The following is a 24,595-nucleotide window of genomic DNA, read 5'->3' on the forward strand; positions in this document are numbered from 1 at the left end:
AGCGGTTCAGCGGATTCCTGGACAACTGGCTCTACACGTCGGTGCACAGTATAAGAGGGCCTCCTTGGGGGCCTCAACGCAGCTGCAGGTACAGAGGGTGACCGAACGGCAGGGACAGGTACCCTTACCTTTGACCCAGCGATGTCCGAGCACTGAAGGCAGACCTCTTCCTTCTTAGGTGGCGTCTGGATTCTGGCGGTGGCAAGCCGGCGCAGTCCTCGCAGCTGTTCCTCCAGGCGGACAATCTGGTCATCTAGGCTCTCGGACTCGGGATCGCTGTCCTCCGGAGCTTCCGCTGGTACAGGTAGGAGAGTCGCATCCTGCGCAGCCGCTGCAGGCTCAGGTGACGCATCTGGCCTTTTACCCTTCCGGATATTGTCCAGGGTCGCATGGAATCTTTCCAGGTTCTCCATCTCTTTAATCGTTTTCTCCCGGCGAGGCAGCTCAGGGGACGGATAGGGGCTCACCCATTTCTCTACTACCGTTGGCTGCCAGAAAACATTCGGGCCAATGAAAGAGCCCCGCTCTTGAAACGCATGATGGGCCGGTTCTGGAGAGCGCGCTGGTTTGCGCTCGCAGCCAGTGTAGTCCTCATCTGCTTCCCAGTCCTCCGGTTCTTTCTTTCTTGGGACGGGTCACGGCAGTGGCATATGGGCCTCGCAGGCCCTCGGCAGGGGTGAACTCCACCTCTTCTCCCTCGCGGAGGTTGTGCATATACTCGGAGAGGTAACTCCGCTTGACGGACCTCCGATTTACATATAAGTATCTGCCGGTGGTATAGTCCTGGATGAAACCGTAGCCACGGTTCTTGTCAAATGCCACAACCAACCCCTTTCGCCTTTCCAGGCGGGGTTGGGTGTCAGTGTGGCGCTCATGAACGGTCTTTGCCAGTTCCTCATAATATATCTTTGTCTTTGTCGTTTTCTTTATGGCGGCCTCCCGTATCTCTGCCATCAATGCTGACCACTTGAATGAGGGCTGGAAAAAGTCTCTCCAGGAGCCATAATAATTCTCCGGTTGCGTCCGCAGTGGCGGGCAGGCGGGTCTCTCCGGTCTCGGAGAGTAGGCCGGTGGAGCGTCCTCTGGCTCTACACCAATAACATCCATCTTTAACGGATCAGGCGCGGACATCCCAACAGAGCAGTCTTCACTCTTCAACATGCTCGATCCTTCTCTGGAGAGCGACAGGGTGGCGCCAATAATTTCAGATAGATCCTCCCATTGCACTGGGAGGCCGCCCCCCAGGTACTCCAGTATGGGGGAGGCGGAGTCCATTTCGGCAGACATGCAAATGTCCAGACAGGGCGGTGGCGCCGACAGATAGCCTTTCCCGCTCTTTTCAGCAACAGGCGCGAACTTTTACCGCCAATTTAGTATGAAGATGACGCAGCAGTAAATTCAAGCAAGCTGAGCGGCCATCTTTAGCAAAACGCTGTCTATTCACGGACAGAAAGCGGTGGCTGAAACAAGCAGCAAACAGTCCAGAAAATATTATCTTCACACCGCTAATTTTTCAGTTCTTTGGCCCAGCAATTTTTAATAAAACGATTAGGGCTTAGTCACTTTAAGGCAAATTTTCAGCACACAGTTTTATATCTGCAATGGCGCAGGAATATTCGTTATCCTGTTCGTGACGCCAATTTATGCAGCACGCCAGACCTGCAGGGTATAGCGAAGTGAGGTCACGGTTATGGGCAATCGAGGGTTGCTCACTGTATTGGAGAACCCTGGGCAGGCATGCGGCAGTGAAGGAGAGGTAGACACAGTTCCTCTGGGGCACACTCGGTATGTAGGGACCAGGCCTGATGGTGGATGAGGTGCCCTTGATGTTACAGGTATTTTGTGTGCCTGGGGCAAGGTCCCTTTTGGATTCGTGACGCCAGTGCCTGTAACGGTGGCACACCGATTGATAGTTGGAATAAGTGAGGTACACAGGTGGTATAGTGAACCAAACGTTGCTTTACTTAAACAGTCCAACTTTGTACATCAAGATAGTAATACAGTCCTTTAGATCACAAGCTTCACAAGCAGGCTTATTTCACAAGATGGCAGGTATTGATCATGCAAGATACTCAGAGGGTAAATCCACAACACACTCAGAATCAGGTTGTACCTTTCCTCAGAAATAGTGTACACTGTTCTTTTAGAACTCCTGTCTGGTTTCAATCCCAAGGCCCGGATGCCTAAATGGTGGCTTAAATCCTTGTAAAATATATATCTTCCTCCCGTATAAATCCTTGCTTTGCTTTATAGTTCCTCTGCCTATTAATGTACTTATCTTGGCTGGAAATATCCTTACTTGGCTTGAGAATGACTGTAGGTTTCTCCCAGGAGCTTCTGTCCTGCTACTGGGGTGATTTCTGAGCTAACTAAGGCTCTCTTTATCTTCAGGCAGGCTAGGCTGCATGTCAGGAGGAGGCCCTCAGCATATCTCTGGCTGGTGCCTTCTGACTTCTGTCTCCACAGACTCCTGACTCTGAACTCCTTCTCCCTGTCTGGGCCTGGACATTTATACTAGGGGCTCCCTATCTCCCTCTAGCGTCTAGGATGTCTAACTACACCCTAACTAGGCCTGCTAAGCATTTACACAAGGGAACATTGCATATAAAAACACATTAGAAAATACATTAAATGCATAGTTAAACATAACATTTCTGTTCCTTGTGAGTAGGAGTACACGCACACCAATTGACCCTTGTGTAGTGCCCACGCCTACCTAGTGGGACACTACATTATTGCCAGAGGATGTAGATAAAAGGGATATGTCTCAGTCAGGCAGCATTACACACATGGACGTACAGTGTAATGATGATGATGTTGTACCCGCTGCTGCTTCCTTTGCTGAGTTGTCAGATACAAGTGAAGCGGTTGACGATGACGATGTGTCTGTGGATGTCCCGTGGGTGCCCGCTCAAAGAGAAGAAGAACAGGGGGAAAGTTCAGATGGGGAGACAGAGAGGAGGAGGAGACGAGTTGGAAGCAGGGGGAGGTCGTTGCAAGGAGCTAGTGGCAGAGTCAGACAGCATGTATCGGCACCTGGGGTCAGCCAGACAGCACGCCAATCAACGCATGCTGTTGCCACCACCAGAATGCCGTCATTGCAAAGCTCAGCAGTGTGGCATTTTTTTTGTGTGTCTGCCTCTGATAACAGCAATGCCATTTGCAACCTGTGCCAAAAGAAATTGAGTCGTGGGAAGTCCAACACCCACCTAGGTACAACTGCTTTGCGAAGGCACATGATCTCACATCACAAACGCCTATGGGATCAACACATGAGTACAAGCAGCACATAAACTCAAAGCCACCATCCTCCTCCTGGTCCAGCATCTTCAGCCACGTCAACCACTGCTGTCCTCCTTGCCCCCTCTCAACCACCCGCCACTCCGCCTCTCACCTTCAGCAGTTCCTGCTCATCTGCCCACAGTCAGGTGTCTGTCAAGGAAATGTTTGAGCGTAAGAAGCCAATGTCACAGAGTCACCCCCTTGCCCGGCGTCTGACAGCTGGCTTGTCGGAACTCCTAGCCCGCCAGCTTTTACCATACAAGCTGGTGGAGTCTGAGGCCTTCAAAAAATTTGTAGCTATTGGGACACCGCAGTGGAAGGTACACGGCCGAATTTTTTTTTCACAAAAGGCAATCCCCAACCTGTACTCTATTGTGGAAATGGAAGTCATGGCATGTCTGGCACACAGTGTTGGGGCAAGAATCCATCTGACCACTGATACCTGGTCTGCAAAGCACGGTGAGGGCAGGTATATCACGTACACTGCGCATTGAGTAAACCTGCTGACGGCATTGAATTTGGGCAAGTTGACACATGGCGCATGCATGGCACATGTGTTGAATCTGATCGTACAACGCTTTGTGCATAAGTACCCAGGCTTACAGGATGTTCTCAAGCAGGCCAGGAAGGTGTGTGGCCATTTCAGGCATTCCTACACGGCCATGGCGCACTTTTCCAATATTCAGCGGCGAAACAACATGCCAGTGAGGCGCTTGATTTGCGACAGCCCGACACGTTGGAATTCAACACTCCTAATGTTCGACCGCCTGCTCCAACAAGAAAAAGCCATCAACGAGTATTTGTATGACTGGGGTGCTAGGACAGCCTCTGCAGAGCTGGGTATTTTTTTGCCACGTTACTGGACGCTCATGCGCAATGCCTGTAGGCTCATGCGTCCTTTTGAGGAGGTGACAAACCTAGTCAGTCGTACCGAAGGCACCATCAGCGACATCATCCCATTTATTTTCTTCCTGGAGCGTGCCCTGCGAAGAGTGCTGGATCAGGCCGTAGATGAGCGTAAAGAGGAAGAGGAAGAGTTGTGGTCACCATCACCACCAGAAACAGCCTTATCATCATCGCTTGCTGGACCTGCGGCAACGCTGGAAGAAGAGTCTGAGGAAGAGGAGTCAGAGGAGGAATGTGGCTTTGAGGAGGAGGAAGACCAACCACAGCAGGCATCCCAGGCTGCTCGTTGTCACCTATCTGGTACCCGTGGTGTTGTACGTGGTTGGGGGGAAGAACAGACCTTCAATGAGATCAGTGAGGATGAGGAACGGGACATGAGTAGCTCGGCATCCAACCTTGTACAAATAGGGTCTTTCATGCTGTCATGCCTGTTGAGGGACCCTTGTATAAAAAGGCTGAAGGAGAACGACCTGTACTGGTGGCCACGCTACTAGGCCCCCGGTATAAGCAGAAAGTGGCTGAAATGTTACCGAATTATCAGAAGTTGGAAAGGATGCAGCAGTTCCAAAACAAGTTAAAAAGTATGCTTTACACAGCGTATAAGGATGATGTCACAGCACAACGGGAATCTAACACGGTAAGACATAAAAGTAATCCTCCTCCTACCACGCCGGAAAGGACAGGACGCTTTACAGACGTGTTGTTGATGGAGGACATGCAGAGCTTTTTAAGTCCTACGCATCGCCACAGCCCTTCGGGGTCCACCCTCAGAGAACGACTCGACCAACAGGTAGCAGACTACCTGGCCTTAACTGCAGATATCGACACTCTGAGGAGCGATGAGCCCCTTCACTACTAGGTGTGCAGGCTTGACCTGTGGCCTGAGCTATCCCAATTTGCGATAAAACTTCTGGCCTGCCCCGCTTCAAGTGTCCTGTCAGAAAGGACCTTCAGCACAGCAGGAGGTATTGTCACTGAGAATAGAAGTTGCCTAGGTCAAAAAAGTCTAGATTACCTCACCTTTATTAAGATGAATGAGGCATGGATCCCGAAGGGACTGACTGTGAGGGATGCATTTGACTAAAAAAGGCCTGATGAGATGCCTTGGGCTAAAAATGGTCCACACCCTGCTGTATTTAATCTCTGCATGCCGGATGACTTGCGTGACTTCTCCGCCACCAACTAGGGCTCAAGCCGCAATGTTTTAGTGCACTTTCTGCCTGGAAAACATCAATTTTTCCGGCCACTGCTAAAGCAGCGGCTGCAACAATACCTAATTTTTCAGGCATGTGTACATGCCTAATTTTTCTGTCATATTCTAGGTTCTTCAAAGTAGCCACCTTTTGCTTTGATTACTGCTTTGCACACTCTTGGCATTCTCTTGATGAGCTTCAAGAGGTAGTCCCCTGAAATGGTTTTCACTTCACAGGTGTGCCCTGTCAGGTTTAATAAGTGGGATTTCTTGCCTTTTAAATGGGGTTGGAACTATCAGTTGCGTTGAGGAGAAGTCAGGTGGATACACAGCTGATAGTCCTACTGAATAGACTGTTAGAATTTGTATTATGGCAAGAAAAAAGCAGCTAAGTAAAGAAAAACGAGTGGCCATCATTACTTTAAGAAATGAAGGTCAGTCAGTCAGCCGAAAAATTGGGAAAACAAGGAAAGTAAGGGCTATTTGACCATGAAGGAGAGTGATGGGGTGCTGCGCCAGATGACCTGGCTTCCACAGTCACCGGACTTGAACCCAATCGAGATGGTTTGGGGTGAGCTGGACCGCAGAGTGAAGGCAAAAGGGCCAACAAGTGCTAAGCATCTCTGGGAACTCCTTCAAGACTGTTGGAAGACCATTTCAGGGGACTACCTCTTGAAGCTCATCAAGAGAATGCCAAGAGTGTGCAAAGCAGTAATCAAACCAAAGGTGGCTACTTTGAAGAACCTAGAATATGACATATTTTCAGTTGTTTCACACCTGTGTTAATTCATAGTTTTGATGCCTTCATAGTCATGAAAATAAAGAAAACTCTTTGAATGAGAAGGTGTGTCCAAACTTTTGGTCTGTACTGTACATGTGTCAATTCCCCTTCGTGATCGTTAACTTGTTGTGGTGAAGGGGCTTGCGTATCACAATGAAGCGATCACCTCTATGAGTGTGTTGGCAATGTTGGCACACCCCAGATGATAAGGTCGTTGCTTCATTGTGAACCGACCAAAAGCGATCGGCTGGATAATTTTGCATAGAAAAAACATTAATTTTCTTTGTGATCATCTAAGGTGATCATTAAAGCCTACTAGGCCAACAATGGGCCCACACTGCAAAATCATTGTTTTCTGGGTCACTTAACTGTCACTGAACTACCTCAGCATGACCATAGGCTTTGAAAAACTACCATCGCCTGCAATCTCCAAAACGTGCGCACGAGCACAGTCATCACTACACCAAGATTGACACATAGAGGAATAAAATTTATGTCTTAAGAGTGTCAACTATTGACAACTTTTTGCGGTTGTCTAAAATCTATTCGATACACGTCCCCTGATAGGGGACGTAACAGGGATTAAACTGATAAGAATAGTACTACTTAACACACCACTCATATAGGGTGGCACAGTACATTGCACGGCGCGCACGCCGTGCCCCAAAATGGAAGTAAGAGGACCGACCAACCATCTTTTTCCATCTCCCGGTTCCTAAAATCTATTCCATACACCGGCCCCTGATAGGGGACGTAACAGGGATTAAACTGATAGGAATAGTACTACTTAACACACCACTCATATAGGGTGGCACAGTACATTGCACGGCGCACGCGCAGTGCCCCAAATTTAAAGTAAGAGGACCGACCAACATCTTTTTCCATCTCCCGGTTCCTAAAATCTATTCCATACACCGGCCCCTGATAGGGGACGTAACAGGGATTAAACTGATAGGGATAGTACTACTTAATACACCACTCATATAGGGTGGCACAGTACATTGCACGGCGCACGCGCAGTGCCCCAAATTGGAAGTAAGAGGACCGACCAACCATCTTTTTCCATCTCCCGGTTCCTAAAATCTATTCCATACACTGGCCCCTGATAGGGGACGTAACAGGGATTAAACTGATAGGAATAGTACTACTTAACACACCACTCATATAGGGTGGCACAGTACATTGCAGGGCGCAAGCGCAGTGCCCCAAATTGGAAGTAAGAGGACCGACCAACCATCTTTTTCCATCTCCGGGTTCCTAAAATCTATTCCATTCACCGGCCCCTGATAGGGGACAAAACAGAGATTAAACTGGTAAGAACAGATTTTTTTAATTTAAAAAAGAGGACAGCCTCTGCGGAGCTGGGTATTTTTTGGCTGTGTTACTGAACGCTCATGCACAATGGCTGTAGGCTCATGCATCCTTTTGCGGAGGTGACAAACCTGGTCAGTCAAACCCAAGGCAACATCATCGACCTCATCCCATATGCGTTTTTTCTGGAGCGTGCCCTGCGATGAGTGCTGGATCAGGCCGTAGATGAGCATGAAGAGGAAGAGTTGTGGTCACCATCACCACCAGAAGCAGCCTTGTCGTCGTCAATTGTTGGACCTGCGGCAACGCAGAGAGAGGAGCCTGAAGAAGAGGAGTCAGAAGAGGAAGGTGGCTTTGAGGAGGTGGAAGACCAACCACAGCAGGCATCCCAGGGGGCTTGTTGTCACCTTTCGGGGACCCTTGGTGTTGTACGTGGCTGGGTGGAGGAAGAGACCTTCAATGACGTCAGTGAGGACAAGGAACGGGACATGGCTAGCTTGGTATCCAACCTTGTGCAAATGGGGAGTTTGCGGTGGTGCAAATGGACTGTTTGTGGTTGTTTGCGGTGGGTTAAACGGGGAGTTTGGTCTGTCAGAGTTTGGTTTGTCACTGTGAAGCGGGCGTAACCCTTACACTACCTGATCGATACAACATCATACCTGATCGTATACACACACTGGATGTTTTAAAACACGTTATTCCAAACAATTTAGGAATGTTAGGTGATTTATGCCCTTTATGGATTAAAACCAGACTCTGCGTCAGGTGTTAGTCCCCTTGAAACAACTTTTCCATCACTATTGTGGCCAGAAAGAGTCCCTGTGAGTTATAAAATTCGCCTGCCTATTGAAGTCTATGGCGGTTCGCCCGTTTGCGAACATTTGCGGAAATTCGCGTTCGCGAACGGAAAATTTTATGTTCGCGACATCTCTAATCTGTGATTACACGTGCATAAGTGATTGTCACATTAAGGCCAGAAATCTTGCTTTGGCATACTGGGGTGAAAAAACCCTCTGATATACTGCACATGTGGTAAGGCTGGTTACAGCCTGGATTTGTGGGTGGGGCTGCCCTCTATATAATCCCAAGCGGCCTCACCTTGGGGACAGTCGCTTCGTGCCTACTCCTCCAGTCGGTTCTGTCACTTACGGGTCGTCAGCGCTCCCAGCCTACGTCACTTCCGCGGTAAGTTACGGCTCTCCAGCTTCCTCAGCCAGGGGCTGCCAGGGGCTGCGTCCGTCCGGCATGACGAGCGGGATTCGGCCGGGGCTTCCTCCCTCTTTCGGCTCCTGAGAAGCCTCATTGCAGCGGTGCGTTTTTCTTTTTCTGTTCAGGGCTTTTTCAGGTATTGGCAGCCACGGCGCTTGGGTAGGGCTGTCCGCTCCCGCTGGGATCAGCTTGCAGATTTTCCTGTCATAGGCAGCACTGCTCTGTGGCCGCATCATTACCTCTAAAGAAGTGACCGCAATGTGTTTTGTGTAGGTTGTGGCGTTTGTGTAGGTTGTGGCATTTGTTCTGCTTCACAAACGTTGGGCTGCAGGATACCAGTGGCTCCAGAGGGGCCCACAGCATGGGTTGGGTCCACAGCTTTTGCTCCGGGCGGACTCCGGCCCATCCCATGCTCTGGGCCTGGGCTTAAGGGGGAGGTGCTGCCGTGCACATAAGGGAGCTCTCCAGTCACCTGGAGAGCGGCATTTCCACTTGGCTGGCACTGCTGGGGGGCTGGATCTCCCTTAACCGGGTCCTTCCCTTCCCAGGTCAGGTGAAAAAAATAAAATAAAAAATAAAAAATTCCACCCCATACCTTTCCGGTGCCTTTCCTGAAATCTCTCAGGACATTTAACAGCCTGGCACCTGCCTGAATCACTCAGGCCCATGTCTCCACCATGTCGCTCGGGTCTTCTTTTCTATCACGGCACGTACACGTCCAGGATCGCCCAGGGTCAGGTACTTCATCCTGAGTCACTCAGGACCTCACTCGATTCACTCAGGTCCATTTGGCTTGTCACCAGATTCGTTTTTAGTTCCTCTAGTCACCAAATCACCCGACCCCGTCCTCGGCACATTCCGGCCCTCTTTTCCCGGCAATCCGCATCTTCGGGTCGGGTCCTCCCTCTCGTTCATTTCTTCGCCACTCTCATCCTTCCTTGCTCCCCGTCCACGGTCCTCCGTTCCCTCTTCTTCCTGCTCTTCTCGGCTCTCCTAAAGCGTTTTTTATTTTATAAAAAAATAAAATAAAATAAAAAATAAAATAATAAAAAAATAAAATAAAATTTAATTGGTACAAGTGCTTTTTCAGTACGCCTGACCTGGGGGTATCTACAACTGTAATTAGTTATAATTGCATGTATTGTCATGTATTTCATTTATTTGGCAGTACATTCCAGCTATGCCTCCTCGACTGGTGCCAGAAACTGCACTTTCCATTGCTGCTACTAGATGTAACACAAGTTATCCCCTCTAGTGTAGCTGACTCCATGAATGTTGTCTTGGTAGTGAGGTTTGTTGCCGTGCTATCTTCCGGTTTCCTAATGTGCCATTTTGGGCAAATATTTCTTAAAACAAACAGGGCTGCAGTACTGTCTGATATCCAGTCCTCCCGATCAGCCAAGTAGCTGCTCAACAGCTTCCGGAATTCTCAGGTATCACGCATACGTCTTTGTCTGTCTTCCCTGCTTCTTGTCGCACTCTCACATCATCTGATGTCTCCCTGGATCTCCCAGGCACACGCTGCCTCTGTCATCCTGGATTGCCCAGGCTCGCTCTGTCATCCTGGATCGCCCAGGCTCGCTCTGCCTCTGTCATCCTGGATCACCCAGGCTCGCTCTGCTTCTGTCATCCTGGATCGCCCAGGCTCGCTCTGCTTCTGTCATCCTGGATCACCCAGGCTCGCTCTGTCTCTGTCTTTCTGGATCGCCCAGGCTCGCTCTGTCTCTATCATACTGGATCGCCCAGGCTCGCTCTGTCTCTATCATACTGGATCGCCCAGGCTCACTCTGCCTCTGTCATCCTGGATCGCCCAGGCTCGCTCTGTTCCTGTCACCCTGGATTGCCCAGGCTCCCTCTGTTCCTGTCATCCAGGATCGCCCAGGCTCGCCCTGCCTCGGTCGTTCTGGATTGCCCAGGCCCGCTCTGCCTCTGTCTTCCCGGATCGCCCAGGCTCGCTCTGTTTCGGTCATCCTGGCTTGTCCAGGCTCGCTCTGTCTCTATCATCCTGGTTCGCCCAGGCTCGCTCTACCTCTGTCATCCAGGATCGCCCAGGCTCGCTCTGCTTCTGTTATGCTGGATCGCCCAGGCTCGCTCTGCTTCTGTCATCCTGGATCGCCCAGGCTCGCTCTGCTTCTGTCATCCTGGATCGCCCAGGCTCGCTCTGCTTCTGTCATCCTGGATCGCCCAGGCTCGCTCTGTCTCTGTCATCCTGGATCGCCCAGGCTCGTTCTGTCTCTATCATTCTGCATCGCCCAGGGTCACTCTGCTTCTGTCATCCTGGTTCTCCCAGGCTCGCTCTGCCTCTGTCTTCCTGGATCGCCCAGGCTCGCTCTGTTCCCGTCATCCTGGTTTGCCCAGGCTCGCTCGGTCTCTATCATCCTGGATCGCCCAGGCTCGCCCTGCCTCTGTCATCCAGGATCTTCCAGGCTCGCCCTGCCTCGGTCGTCCTGGATCGCCCAGGCCAACGTTGTCTCTCTCATCCTGGATCGCCCCGGGCACGCTCTTCCTCTGTCATCCTGGACCGTCACTTTACTAACTATCTGGTGCATTCCTGAATCGCTCAGGTCATTTAACAGCCCAGCTCCTGCCTGAATCGCTCAGGCCCTTGTTGACTCCTGTGTCGTTCGGTTCAAATAAATATTTCCCTCCTAACAGTGTTGGTAGTCTTTTTGCCCACTTATTCAGGCCTACCCCGCACTGGCTCCGGGCACAGTTCAGCCAGATAGATCATGGAGGGCTGGTAGGCGTCACTCCCTACTCCACGCTCATGTACACCTCAGCCCAGACCACAAGTGGTAAGGCTGGTTACAGCCTGGATTTGTGGGTGGGGCTGCCCTCTATATAATCCCAAGCGGCCTCACCTTGGGGACGGTCGCTTTGTGCCCCACCCTCCCGACCCTTCTTTCCTTCATTTCACTCTCCTGGGTGGCCCACTTATTCAGGCCTACCCCGCACTGGCTCCGGGCACAGTTCAGCCAGATAGATCATGGAGGGCTGGTAGGCGTCCATCCCTACTCCACGCTCATGTACACCTCAGCCCAGACCACAACTGTGATTACACGTGCATAAGTTATTGTCACATTAAGGCCAGAAATACAGCTTTTTTCTTACTGGGGTTAAAAAACCCTCTGATATACTGCACATTTGTGATTACACGTGCATAAGTCACTGTCACATTTAGGACAGAAATACAGCTTTTTGGTTAGGGTGAAAAAACCTATACTGCACATCTGTGATTACACGTGCATAAGTGATTGTCACATTTAGGCCAGAAATACGCCTTTTTGGTTACTGGGGTGAAAAAAGCCTCTGATATACTGCACATCTGGGATAAGGCGTGAATAAGTGAGTGTCACATTTAGGCCACAAATACCGCTGTCATATAGAGTTTTAAAAAAAAAATTTGAGTGCAATACCCTACATCAGGGTTTTTATTGGTGGTTCATTTTTTTTAACAGACTTAACCACTTTTTAATGAAAATAGAATGGGCACTCATATATCCAGTTTACAAGGTAGGCAAAGCGACTTAAGCAATATAGTAATAATGTATCAATTTATTTATTATGACAGTATAAGAGCGGATGGATCGTGCCATACGCAATAAATTTTGAAACCTAACCAAAGCTGTGTCCCCAATTTGAAATGGTTAAAACTCACATAAAATATACTAAAATGACATATAATCATCCACTGTTATAGCTAATAGAAAACCGGAGGTCCGGTCCAGCATCTATGGGTAGGACAAATTGGATAAAAGGAACTAGTAGATTTCTGTTATCTAAAACAGTGGCTAGCAGCAAATGTGTCTCCAGACAATGAATGAAAAAAGTGAGTATCAATAATGGTAGTGATAGTGCATAATATAAAACATTAACATATAGTGCATATAGTGATATCCCTGTAAGATAAATATATTAAATATATAAAAATATATATAAAGTGTACAAATATTTGGTGAATATAAAATGTCTCTGGAGAATCAGCAATAATAAATAAGTTGTTGCATCCCACTGATGATTGTGTTCCTAGAAAACAGAAGACCTGGAAATCGGCTTGGTCCGCGCAATTTCCCAGGGATATAATCAATTTCAACAGAGTCAACCGCGGCGAACGCGGCAAGGTGATTAAGCAGCAATACAAATGTATCCACAATGATGCGCCGATTCATGTGCAGCGGCACCAGATTAATTTACTCACGTACAGTCCTGCTCCCACCGTGGCGTCCCACGTGGTATAGGTTCAGGGTGAACTTGCCTTTAGGTAGCGCAATCAAAGACTGCTAAGTTTGTCTACTAGCAATGCTGTGTCCACCCGACTGTGAGCGGGAGTGCTCGCTGTATCACGCTGCAAAGCTGCGTCAGGTTTCTCTGATTAGAATGGGTATTCCACCTATCTGGATCAGTACTGGTGGTAAGGATCTCACCCGTCAATCACTGTAGTGTGTCCAAAGAAACCCGCAGTTTAGTTGCTCCTGGAGACCGCAATAGAGTTGTCCTTTGGAAAGCGCTTTCTCAGTCCAATGTATAATAAGAATTAAAGCCGGTATTTCATCAGGTCCAATTGCTCCTCACCACTTTTTACTTTGCTTTGTAAACGCTAACTATGAGGCAAACATCTAATAAGGGACGCGGTCATGGTGGTGGTGTTGGTGGAGCCTCTGGTGCAGGGAGAGGACGTGGCCGTTCTGCCACAGCTACACGTCCTACTGAACCTACTACCTCAGGTCCCAGTGGCCGCCAGAATCTACAGCGATATTTGGTCGGGCCTAATGCCGTTCTAAGGATGGTAAGGCCTGAGCAAGTACAGGCGCTAGTCAATTGGGTGGCCGACAGTGGATCCAGCACATTCACATTATCTCCCACCCAGTCTTCTGCAGAAAACGCACAGGTGACGCATGAAAACCCATGCCCATCAGTCTGTCTGTCACATCACCCCCGTGCATATCGGGGAACCTGTCTGAGCCTCAAGTCATGCAGCAGTCTCTTATGCTGTTTGAAGACTCTGCTGGCAGGGTTTCCCAAGGGCATCCACCTAGCCCTTCCCCAGGGGTGGAAGACATAGAATGCACTGACGCACAACCACTTATGTTTCCTGATGAGGACATGGGAATACCACCTCAGCACGTCTCTGATGATGACAAAACACAGGTGCCAACTGCTGCGTCTTTCTGAAGTGTGCAGACTGAAAAGGAGGTCAGGGAGGAAGACTGGGTGAAAGACGATGCAGGGGACGATGAGGTCCTAGACCCCACATGGAATGAAGGTCGTGCCACTGACTTTCAGAGTTCGGAGGAAGAGGCAGTGGTGAGACCGAACCAACAGCGTAGCAAAAGCGGGAGCAGGGCGCAAAAGCAGAGCAGCCGTCACCAAAACAATTTGCCTGCTACTCGCCACCATCACCAGGGACCAAGCACACCAAAGGCAGCTTCAAGGAGTTCCCTGGCATGGCACTTCTTCACACAATGTGCTGACGACAAAACCTGAGTGGTTTGCACGCTGTGCCATCAGGGCCTGAAGCGAGGCATTAACGTTCTGAACCTTAGCACAACCTGCATGACCAGGCATCTACATGCGAGACATCGGCTGCAGTGGAGTAAGCACCTTCAAAACCAAGAAAGGGCTCAGGCCCCTCCTGCTCCCTCTTCTGCTGCTGCCTCGGCCTCTTCCTCCGCCTCTGGAGGAACGTTGGCACCTGCCGCCCAGCAAACAGAGGATGTGCCACCAAAAACACCACCTCCGTCACCAAGCATCTCCACCATGTCACACGGAAGCGTGCAGCTCTCCATCTCACAAACCTTTGAGAGAAAGCGTAAATTCCTACCTAGCCACCCTCGATCCCTGGCCCTGAATGCCAGCATTTCTAAACTGCTGGCCTTTAAAATGTTGTCATTCAGGCTGGTGGAGACGGACAGCTTCAAACAGCTCATGTCGCTTGCTGTCCCACAGTATGTCGTTCCCAGCCGCCACTACTTCTCCAGGAGACCCGTGCCCTCCCTGCACAACCAAGTATCGGATAAAATCAAGTGTGCACTGCGCAACGCCATCTGTGGCAAGGTCCATCTAACCACAGAAACGTGGACCAGTAAGCACGGCCAGGGACGCTATATCTCCCTAACTGCACACTAGGTAAATGTAGTGGCGGCTGGGCCCCAGGCGGAGAGCTGTTTGGCGCACGTCCTTCCACCGCCAAGGATCGCAGGGCATCATTCTTTGCCTCCTGTTGCCTCCTCTTCCTACTCGGCTTCCTCCTCCTCTTCTTCCACCTCCTCATACGGTCAGCGACAGACCTTGACCACCAACTTCAGCACAGCCAGGGGTAAACATCAGCAGGCCGTTCTGAAACTGATGTGTTTTGGGGACAGGCCCCACACTGCGCAAGAGTTGTGGCGGGGTATAGAACAACAGACCGACGAGTGGTTGCTGCCAGTGGGCCTCAAGCCCGGCCTGGTGGTGTGCGATAATGCACGAAATCTCGTTGCAGCTCTGGGACTAGCCGGTTTGACGCACATCCCTTGCCTGGCGCATGTGCTGAATTTGGTGGTGCAGAAATTCATTCACAACTACCCCGACATGTCTGAGCTGCTGCATAAAGTGCGGGCCGTCTTTCGGCGTTCTCACCCTGCTGCTGCTCGCCTGTCAGCGCTGCAGCGTAACTTCGGCCTTCCCGCCCACTGCTACATATGCGACGTGCCCACCAGGTGGAACTCCACCTTGCACATGCTGGAGAGACTGTGCTAGCAGCAGCAGGCCATAGTGGAGTTTCAGCTGCAGCACGCACGGGTGAGTCGCACTGCGGAACAGCACCACTTCACCACCAATGTCTGGGCCTCCATGCGAGACCTGTGTGCCCTGTTGCGCTGTTTCGAGTACTCCACCAACATGGCCAGTGGCGATGACGCCGTTATCAGCGTTACAATACCACTTCTATGTCTCCTTGAGAAAACACTTAGGGCGATGATGGAAGAGGATGTGGCCCAGGACTAGGAGGAGGAAGAGGGGTCATCTCTAACACCTTCAGGCCAGTCTTTTAGAAGTGGCTCAGAAAGAGGATTTTTGCAACAGCAGAGGCCAGGTACAAATTTGGCCAGCCAGGGCCCACTACTGGAGGATGAGGAGGATGGGGATGAAGCATGTTCACAGTGGGGAGGCATCCAACACAGCTCGGGCCCATCACTGGTGCGTGGCTGGGGGGATACGGAGGACGCAGACGATACGCCTCCCACAGAGGACAGATTGTCCTTACCTCTGGGCAGCCTGGCACACATGAGCGACTACATGCTGCAGTGCCTGCGCAACGACTGCAGAGTTGCCCACATTTTAACTTGTGCTGACTACTGGGTGGCCACCCTGCTGGATCCCCGTTACAAAGACAATGTGCCGTCCTTAATTCCCTCACTTGAGCGTGATCGGAAGATGCGCGACTACAGGCGCACGCTGGTAAACGCGCTCCTGAGAGCATTCCCGACTGACGCCGGGGGACAAGTGGAAGCACAAGGCGAAGGCAGGGGAGGAGGAAGAGGTCGCCAACGCAGCTGTGTCAGCTCCAGCACCTCAGAAGGCAGGGTTAGCATGGCCGACATGTGGAAAAGCTTTGTCACCTCGCCGCAACAACCGGCCCCTACTGCTGATATGGAGCGTGTTAGCAGGAGGCAGCATTTGAACAACATGGTGGAACAGTACCAGTGCACACGACTACACGTACTGACTGATGGTTCTGCCCCATTCAACTTCTGGGTCTCCAAATTGTCCACATGGCCAGAGCTTGCCCTGTATGCATTGGAGGTGCTGGCCTGCCCTGCAGCCAGTGTACTCTCTGAACGTGTATTTAGCACGGCAGGAGGCGTCATTACATTTTACCATTTTTGGCGTATACAAACCCCTGCTGTGCCTGGGTGACAGGGGCCTAAATCTCTCAAAATGCTCTGTTGTATTGCTGGGTGACATGAACCCCCTTTTGCTGTGAATGAACCCCTGCTGTGCCTGGGTGACAGGGGCCTAAATCTCTCAAAATCCTCTGTTCTATTGCTGGGTGACATGAACCCCCTTTTGCCGTGAATGAACCCCTGCTGTGCCTGGGTGACAGGGGCCTAAATCTCTCAAAATCTCCTGTTCTATTGTTGGGTGACATGTACCCCCTTTTGCTGTGAATGAACCCCTGCTCTGCATTGCTGACAGGGGCCTAAATCTCTCAAAATCCTCAGTTCTATTGCTGGGTGACATGTACCCCCTTCTGCCGTGAATGAACCCCTGCTCTGCATTGCTGACAGGGGCCTAAATCTCTCAAAATCCTCTGTTCTATTGCTGGGTGACATGTATTCCCTTTTGCCGTGAATGAACCCCTGCTCTGCATTGCTGACAGGGGCCTAAATCTCTCAAAATCCTCTGTTGTATTGCTGGGTGACATGAACCCCTTTTTGCCGTGAATGAACCCCTGCTGTGCCTGGATGACAAAGGCCTAAATCTCTCCAAATCCTCTGTTGTATTGCTGGGTGACATGTACCCCCTTTTGCCGTGAATGAACCCCTGCTCTGCATTGCTGACAGGGAACTAAATTTAGTGAAAACATCTGTTACTGATCGGAAGATGCGCGACTACAAGCGCACGCTGATGATAGCATTCCCACCTGACAGCGGGGGCACAGTGGAAGCACAAGGCGAAGGCAGAGGAAGAGGAAGAGGTCGCCAACGCAGCTGGGCCACCGCCAGCACCTGAGAAGTCAGGGTTAGCATGGCCCAAATGTTGAAAAGCTTTGTCAGCCTTGGAGGTGCTGACCTGCCCTGCAGCCAGTGTATAGTGTGAACGTGTGTTTAGCAGGGCAGAGAAAAATAAAAATAACACAAATCAGTGTTGGCTACCTATTCCTTCTTCACCGTCGCTTCCACCTACACCGCCACGTCAACCTACACCGCCACATCCACCCATCCACCGCCTCCTCAACCTCCTACTCCTAGATCCAGATTGTTATTTTAAATTTTTCTGTATTTTGTTATTTTAAGTCATTTCCCTATCCACATTTGTTTGCAGAACAGTTGCCATGCTCTTAAGCACATTTTGATGCCTTTTGCTGCCCTCTTGCCCTTTCCAGGACTATTATAGAGCCATTTTAGTGCCCAAAAGTTCGGATCCCCATTGACTTCAATGGGGTTCGGGGTCAAGTTCGGGTCCCGAACCCAAACTTTTTTTTCAAGTTCGGCCGAACCTGCCGAACCCGAACATACAGGTGTCCTCTAAACTCTACTAACTACCCATTAAACTCTGAGATACAAACTGCCTTGTGTTTCTGATTACAGGCTGGCAAACCTCTGAAAAAGTCCCTGAACCAGTTATGTTAGCAAGCTCTTTGCTTAAATTATGGACTTTTCTTTGTGGAAAGTAAATCATTTAGGGACAGATCATTGGTACCTAGATGCACCACCAGATTAACGTCACAATTCTTACTTGCTGCCTTGGCTATTTTTGCAATACACTTCTTATCTCTATTCACTGTGGCACCTGGAAAACATCTCATCTCTTTCAGCACATCTCCATTCTGTCCTAAATCAATATCTCTAATGGTTGAATCACCAACAAGAAGATGCCTTCTATTCTGGGTTATTCCATCCACTGTACCTGGCTGGTTTGTATCTCTCTGTACTTCATGCAACACAGCCTCTCCCTTAGATGCAACATCATCCTGCACATGAAAAGCCCTGTTTGCATTAGCACCTACATCACCTTCCAGTTCAGAAAGTGAACTATAGGAATTATATAAGGATAGCGCAAAATTAGCACAACTCGCACTCCCCCTCTGCCACACTCTTCTGAAGTCTTTGAGGGAGAGTTGGTTATTTACCGTCAGAGATGAACAAAGTTAGAAAAAATTTGATTCGGCTGCTTCGCCCAATTTTACAAGGAAATTCAATTTGTGACGAATTGCTTCGTCCCAAAGTTCTTTGTATGTAGCAGGCGCAATGACGGAGAAAGGGGACTGTGCCACCTCCCATCATTGAACCCCTCATATGCCGCATTCATCGCTGATCTGAAATCTTGTGCGGTGACATGATCATCACGATGGGAGGGTGTGGCCATATACGTCATCCCATGTGAGATTTCACTCTATATCTTCAATCGAGATGGCTGTGACGGCCTCTTTGCGCACGAATGGATGAAGTTAGTATGTATTTTTTAGTTTTTACCACTATTTCAGGGAAAATTGATTAGTTACCATGTAGCACAATTCTAATTTTCTCTGAAACTCGGATCAAAGTCAATTTGTTTGACTTCGATTCTCGCAACACTGTTTATCACGCTGCTTCACATTAGTCACTAGCTGAAAAGACTTTTAACCTCAGTCTGAAGAGTACAAATTAAAGAGTGTAGCCTAGAAATATCACCATATATACCAGACAACCGCATACAAAGTGGACAGCACTTTGATTTCCAAAGTGTACAGTCGTGGCCAAAAGTTTTGAGAATGACACAAATATTAGTTTTCACAAAGTTTGCTGCTAAACTGCTTTTAGATCTTTGTTTCAGTTGTTTCTGTGATGTAGTGAAATATAATTACACGCACTTCATACGTTTCAAAGGCTTTTATCGACAATTACATGACATTTATGCAAAGAGTCAGTATTTGCAGTGTTGGCCTTTCTTTTTCAGGACCTCTGCAATTCGACTGGGCATGCTCTCAATCAACTTCTGGGCCAATTCCTGACTGATAGCAACCCATTCTTTCATAATCACTTCTTGGAGTTTGTCAGAATTAGTGGGTTTTTGTTTGTCCACCCGCCTCTTGAGGATTGACCACAAGTTCTCAATGGGATTAAGATCTGGGGAGTTTCCAAGCCATGGACCCAAAATGTCAACGTTTTGGTCCCCGAGCCACTTAGTTATCACTTTTGCCTTATGGCACGGTGCTCCATCGTGCTGAAAAATGCATTGTTCTTCACCGAACTGTTGTTGGATTGTTGGAAGAAGTTGCTGTTGGAGGGTGTTTTGGTACCATTCTTTATTCATGGCTGTGTATTTGGGCAAAATTGTGAGTGAGCCCACTCGCTTGGATGAGAAGCAACCCCACACATGAATGGTCTCAGGATGCTTTACTGTTGGCATGACACAGGACTGATGGTAGCGCTCACCTTTTCTTCTCCAGACAAGCCTTTTTCCAGATGCCCCAAACAATCGGAAAGAGGCTTCATCGTAGAATATGACTTTGCCCCAGTCCTCAGCAGTCGATTCATCATACTTTCTGCAGAAGATCAATCTGTCCCTGATGTTTTTTTTGGAGAGAAGTGGCTTCTTTGCTGCCCTTCTTGAAACCAGGCCATCTTCCAAAAATCTTCGCCTCACTGTGCGTGCAGATGCGCTCACACCTGCCTGCTGCCATTCCTGAGCAAGCTCTGCACTGGTGGCACTCCGATCCCGCAGCTGAATCCTCTTTAGGAGACGATCCTGGCGCTTGCTAAACTTTCTTGGACGCCCTGAAGTCTTCTTAACAAGAATTGAACCTCTTTCCTTGAAGTTCTTGATGATCCTATAAATTGTTGATTGAGGTGAAATCTTAGTAGCCACAATATCCTTGTCTGTGAAGCCATTTTTATGCAACGCAATGATGGCTGCACGCATTTCTTTGCAGGTCACCATGGTTAACAATGGAAGAACAATGATTTCAAGCATCACAATCCTTTTAACATGTCAAGTCTGCCATTTTAACCCAATCAGCCTGACATAATGATCTCCAGCCTTGTGCTCGTCAACATTCTCACCTAAGTTAACAAGACGATTACTGAAATGATCTCAGCAGGTCCTTTAATGACAGCAATGAAATGCAGAGGAAAGTTTTTTTGGGGAGTAAGTTAATTTTCATGGCAAAGAAGGACTATGCAATTCATCTGATCACTCTTCATAACATTCTGGAGAATATGCAAATTGCTATTATAAAAACTTAAGCAGCAACTTTTCCAATTTCCAATATTTATGTAATTCTCAAAACTTTTGGCCACGACTGTACTTTCCCATGAGGATATCCTTCATTTTCACAAATCCATGCTCCGTTTTTGATGGAGTTGAAAAGACGTCTAAAAGTGTCTAAAGCACTTAATAAATGCACTGTAAATCTTGTATGCCAGTTATTTATTTATTTGTTTTGCTTTTTTTTTTAGCTATTCCCTGGATTAGGGTACAGCTCCACCTGTCTGTACAATGGCAGACAATAACAACTTTAATAAAAAGTGGAGATCTATAGCAGAAACAAATGAGGGGACAAGCTTCACAAAAGTACTTTTTAAGATGATGAGATGACTAGTTACAAGTTTATATTTTTCACTGGAGATAAGCTTTATGAATAATTTGACACTATTGATAATTTGCATGACTGTAGTAGTGCATTCTATGGTTAACTAGTAGCTTATAGATTGACTAGGGTCCTTCAAAGTTGACATTTGTCTTTTTGGTTCTAATAATGGCAAAAATAGTGAAAACATCAGCTTTGATAGACCCAATTAGAGTCAGTGGGTCCAGCAGAATTTACCAATATCCAATATGACAAAGCTATCATTGCTTTGTTGTCAACAGAATCTGTGACATTAATGTGAATAGAGCTTAACAGGCGTATTTATTTATTTATTTTTACAAATTTTTTATATGTGTAGTAGTAAGTTCAGGAATTTAGAGGTGTAACTTAAGTTTGACCATATGTTCCATTGTATTTGATCCATAATACATGGTTAGGTATTAAAGTAGCCTTCTCTTTTGTTCTATTATGTAATGTATTTCTTTTTATTTGTACTGTCTTTTCTTTTTTCCCTTGGAAAATTCCTGAAAAAAATTCAAGAAACTATAAAAAGTTCTAAGGAAAAGTTTGATTGGTGCTTGACATTGTTCTGTTCTTTTTAACATTAAACTTCTTTTTACACTACAGTGAGAATGAGACTGTCAAACTGCTCTTTAGCAGTGCCATAAAATTACTGTTTAAAAAGATCACAATATTTGTAGTAACACATTATCACTTCAACTGACTGCAGGGCTTATTAATATGTATTAATTTTCCTTTTGAGTTGCTTTGTAAGACACCTTTTAAGTGTAAATGCAATTTACTTTTATGATAAGTTTAAACATTTCCTGGTGACAAGTGCAGGTCTCTCAGGACAGTTTATGGTCATGTTTGACACAACATCTGAATGTGTCAAAATTTTCTGAAAGTTTCAATGCATTCTAGTGACTTGAATAAGAAAATATCTGTTATAATAAGTATTTGTAGAACCAAATGAACTATCAAAATTTCCAAATGTTTAAGTATATTATCTACAGCAAACACATGCAACTATAGTCTGTATTTATAAAGCTAAACGATTTGGTATACAATTTTTGAATGATCGATATCTATAAAGCATTGTAAAACGAAATAATTTTAAATTAAATTTAAATAGCTCTAAAATTGTGGTACTAATTTGTAAGTATCTGTAGACCAGTCACCCTCAAACTGCGGCCCTCCAGCTGTTGTAAAACGACAACTCCCACAATGCCCTGCTGTAGGCTGGTACCTGTAGGCTGTTCGGGCATGCTGGGAGTTGTAGTTTTGCAACAGCTGGAGGGCCGCAGTTTGAGGATGCCTGCTGTAGACATTTGAGGTAATGTAAATATGCAACTTACTATTTTAGCAGTTCTCACAATATAAACCAAACTGCGGAAAATTATGATACTATCCAAACAGAGCACTGAGAAGTCTCACTATATCATTTGTTTCTCTAATTTTCAGATATCTTGATATTTAATTAAACTGTCAGAGAGCTTGCGTCTGCTGCGGACATTTAAATTATCCGCGCCACATCTCCAATTTAAAGTGTGCGCATCCCTAAAATATCAGTGACATCCAGTGCAGTTTTTCTGTAGACGGTGTCCACTGTGGACAGTTAAATTATATGTGCCACATCTCCTGTTTAAAGTGTGTGCATCCCTAAAATATCTGTGACATCCAGAGCACTTTTTCCGTAGGCGGTGTCTTCTGCGGACATTTAAATTATCCGCGCCACATCTCCTGTGTAAAGTGTGCGCATCCCAAAAATGTCAGTGGCATACAGTGCACTTTTTCCGTAGACGGTGTCCGCTTCTGACAGTGACCTGACCAGGCCCTCATCTGCTGTGTGCACTTCTAAAAATTTTCTCTGACATAAAATTTTATTTTTCAATAGACTGTGTCCTATTCTGACAGTGACCTGACCAGGCCCACATCTGCTGTGTAACGTGTGCGCTTCAAAATAGTTTCAGTGACAAAGAATTTAATATTTAAATAAACGGTGTCCGCTTCTGACAGTGACCTGACCAGGCACACAACTGCTGTGTAACGTGTGCATTTCAAAATTGTTTTGGTGACAATAAATTTTATTTTTCAATAGACGATGTCTGTTGCGGACAGTTAAATTATCAGCGCCACATCTCCTGTTTAAAGTGTGCGCATCCCTAAAATATCTGACATCCAGTGTCCTTTTTCCGTAGACGGTGTCCGCTGCGGACAGTAACATTAGCTGCACTACATCTCCTGTATAACGTTTGCGTATCCAAAATATCAGTGACATTCAGTCAAATTTTTTTGCTGCTGGTGGCAGCGACATTACCTGCGCTACATCTTCAGTATAACGTTAGCGCATCTAAAATATCAGCGACATTCATTCAGTGCAATTTTTTATTAACCGATGGTGACAGCGACATTACCAGCACCAAATCTCCTGTATAACATGTGCACATCCTAAAGATCAGTGACATTCATTCAGTGTAATTTTTCAATAGGCGGTGGTGGCAGCGACATTACTTGCGCTATACCTCCTGTATAACGTGTGCGCATCCTAAATATCAATGACATTCATTCAGTAAAAATTTTTATTAGGCGGTGGTGGTAGCGACATTACAAGTGCTTTTGGCCAGTGACGCTACATTTCCTTGACGGCACACTAGGTGAACGTTGTGGAGGTCGGGAGCGAGTCGTACCCTGGGATGGCACTGGTGATACCGATGCCAAGAATTTCGGGCCCTACTTTCATCAGGGTTTCCGCCGCCACCTTCGTTACTGGCTGCAACCCCCCTTCTTCTCCTCCGCCTCCTCCTCCACTTCCACCTCTGAATTATCATCTTGCAGCACCAGACAGCCATCGGTCAGTAGCTGGAAGCAGTGTAGCACTGCAGTGAGGAAGCGGCAACAGGCCAAGCTGAAACTTATTTGCTTAGGTGACAAACAGCACACCACCGCAGAGCTGTAGCAGGGGATAAGGGACCAGACTGAGCTGTGGCCCTCGTCCACACAATTTTTAAAATGGTAAGCTCGGTAGCAATCCCTCATCCACAATTTTTTTACATTGTCAGCTCGGCAGCAGGCCCTTATTCACAAAGGTTTTTTTAAATGCTCAGCTCAGCAGCAGGCCCTCATCCACAAAATTTTTTACATGGTCAGCTTGGCAGCAGGCCCTCGTCCACACAATTTTTTAAATGGTCAGCTCTCCAGCAGGCCCTCACCTACAATCTTTTACAGGCTCAGCTCACCTCCTGATGACTGGTACATCAGGAGAGCAAGTGCCATGGTTGTGTGTCATAAACTGTGCAGCAATCCTATCATCTCTTCCCCTATGCAGAATGAGGGCTGTAACTGTGTACACCATCCCCTGCGGAGACTCTGCCCGGCAACAACAGATTAACAGCTGTACTTAAGGTTGTTTACATGTAAAGCCTTATAAGGGCAATGGAATGTGATAATGTCATGTGACCTGCCATGAGAGAGAGGGGATTCGAAACTGTTGTTATCCCTCACATCTTGGGGAGGGGGATATGAAAACTGTTATTTTACCTCAATAAATCAGTTTATGTTCTGAGTTCACATGAACCAGAGGTGTGTGGTGTCTTCTATGAGGAAAACAGAACATTAGGATCGCATGGTTCTGGATGTCCGA

General features: G+C 47.7%; 1 long non-coding RNA gene across 1 annotated transcript; it reads right to left on the reverse strand.

The window, feature by feature from the left end:
* Nucleotides 1-4,596: 4,596 nt before the first annotated feature.
* On the reverse strand, nucleotides 4,597-24,337 carry LOC120991532. The gene is made up of 3 exons (XR_005776710.1): nucleotides 24,203-24,337; nucleotides 12,468-12,472; nucleotides 4,597-4,607 (listed from the first exon to the last, which is right to left on the reverse strand). It is a non-coding gene; the product is annotated as an uncharacterized LOC120991532 (long non-coding RNA).
* Between the last annotated feature and the right edge of the window lie 258 nt (nucleotides 24,338-24,595).

This window comes from Bufo bufo, chromosome 2 (genome assembly GCF_905171765.1).
Source record: "Bufo bufo chromosome 2, aBufBuf1.1, whole genome shotgun sequence".
Lineage (NCBI taxonomy): Eukaryota > Metazoa > Chordata > Amphibia > Anura > Bufonidae > Bufo > Bufo bufo.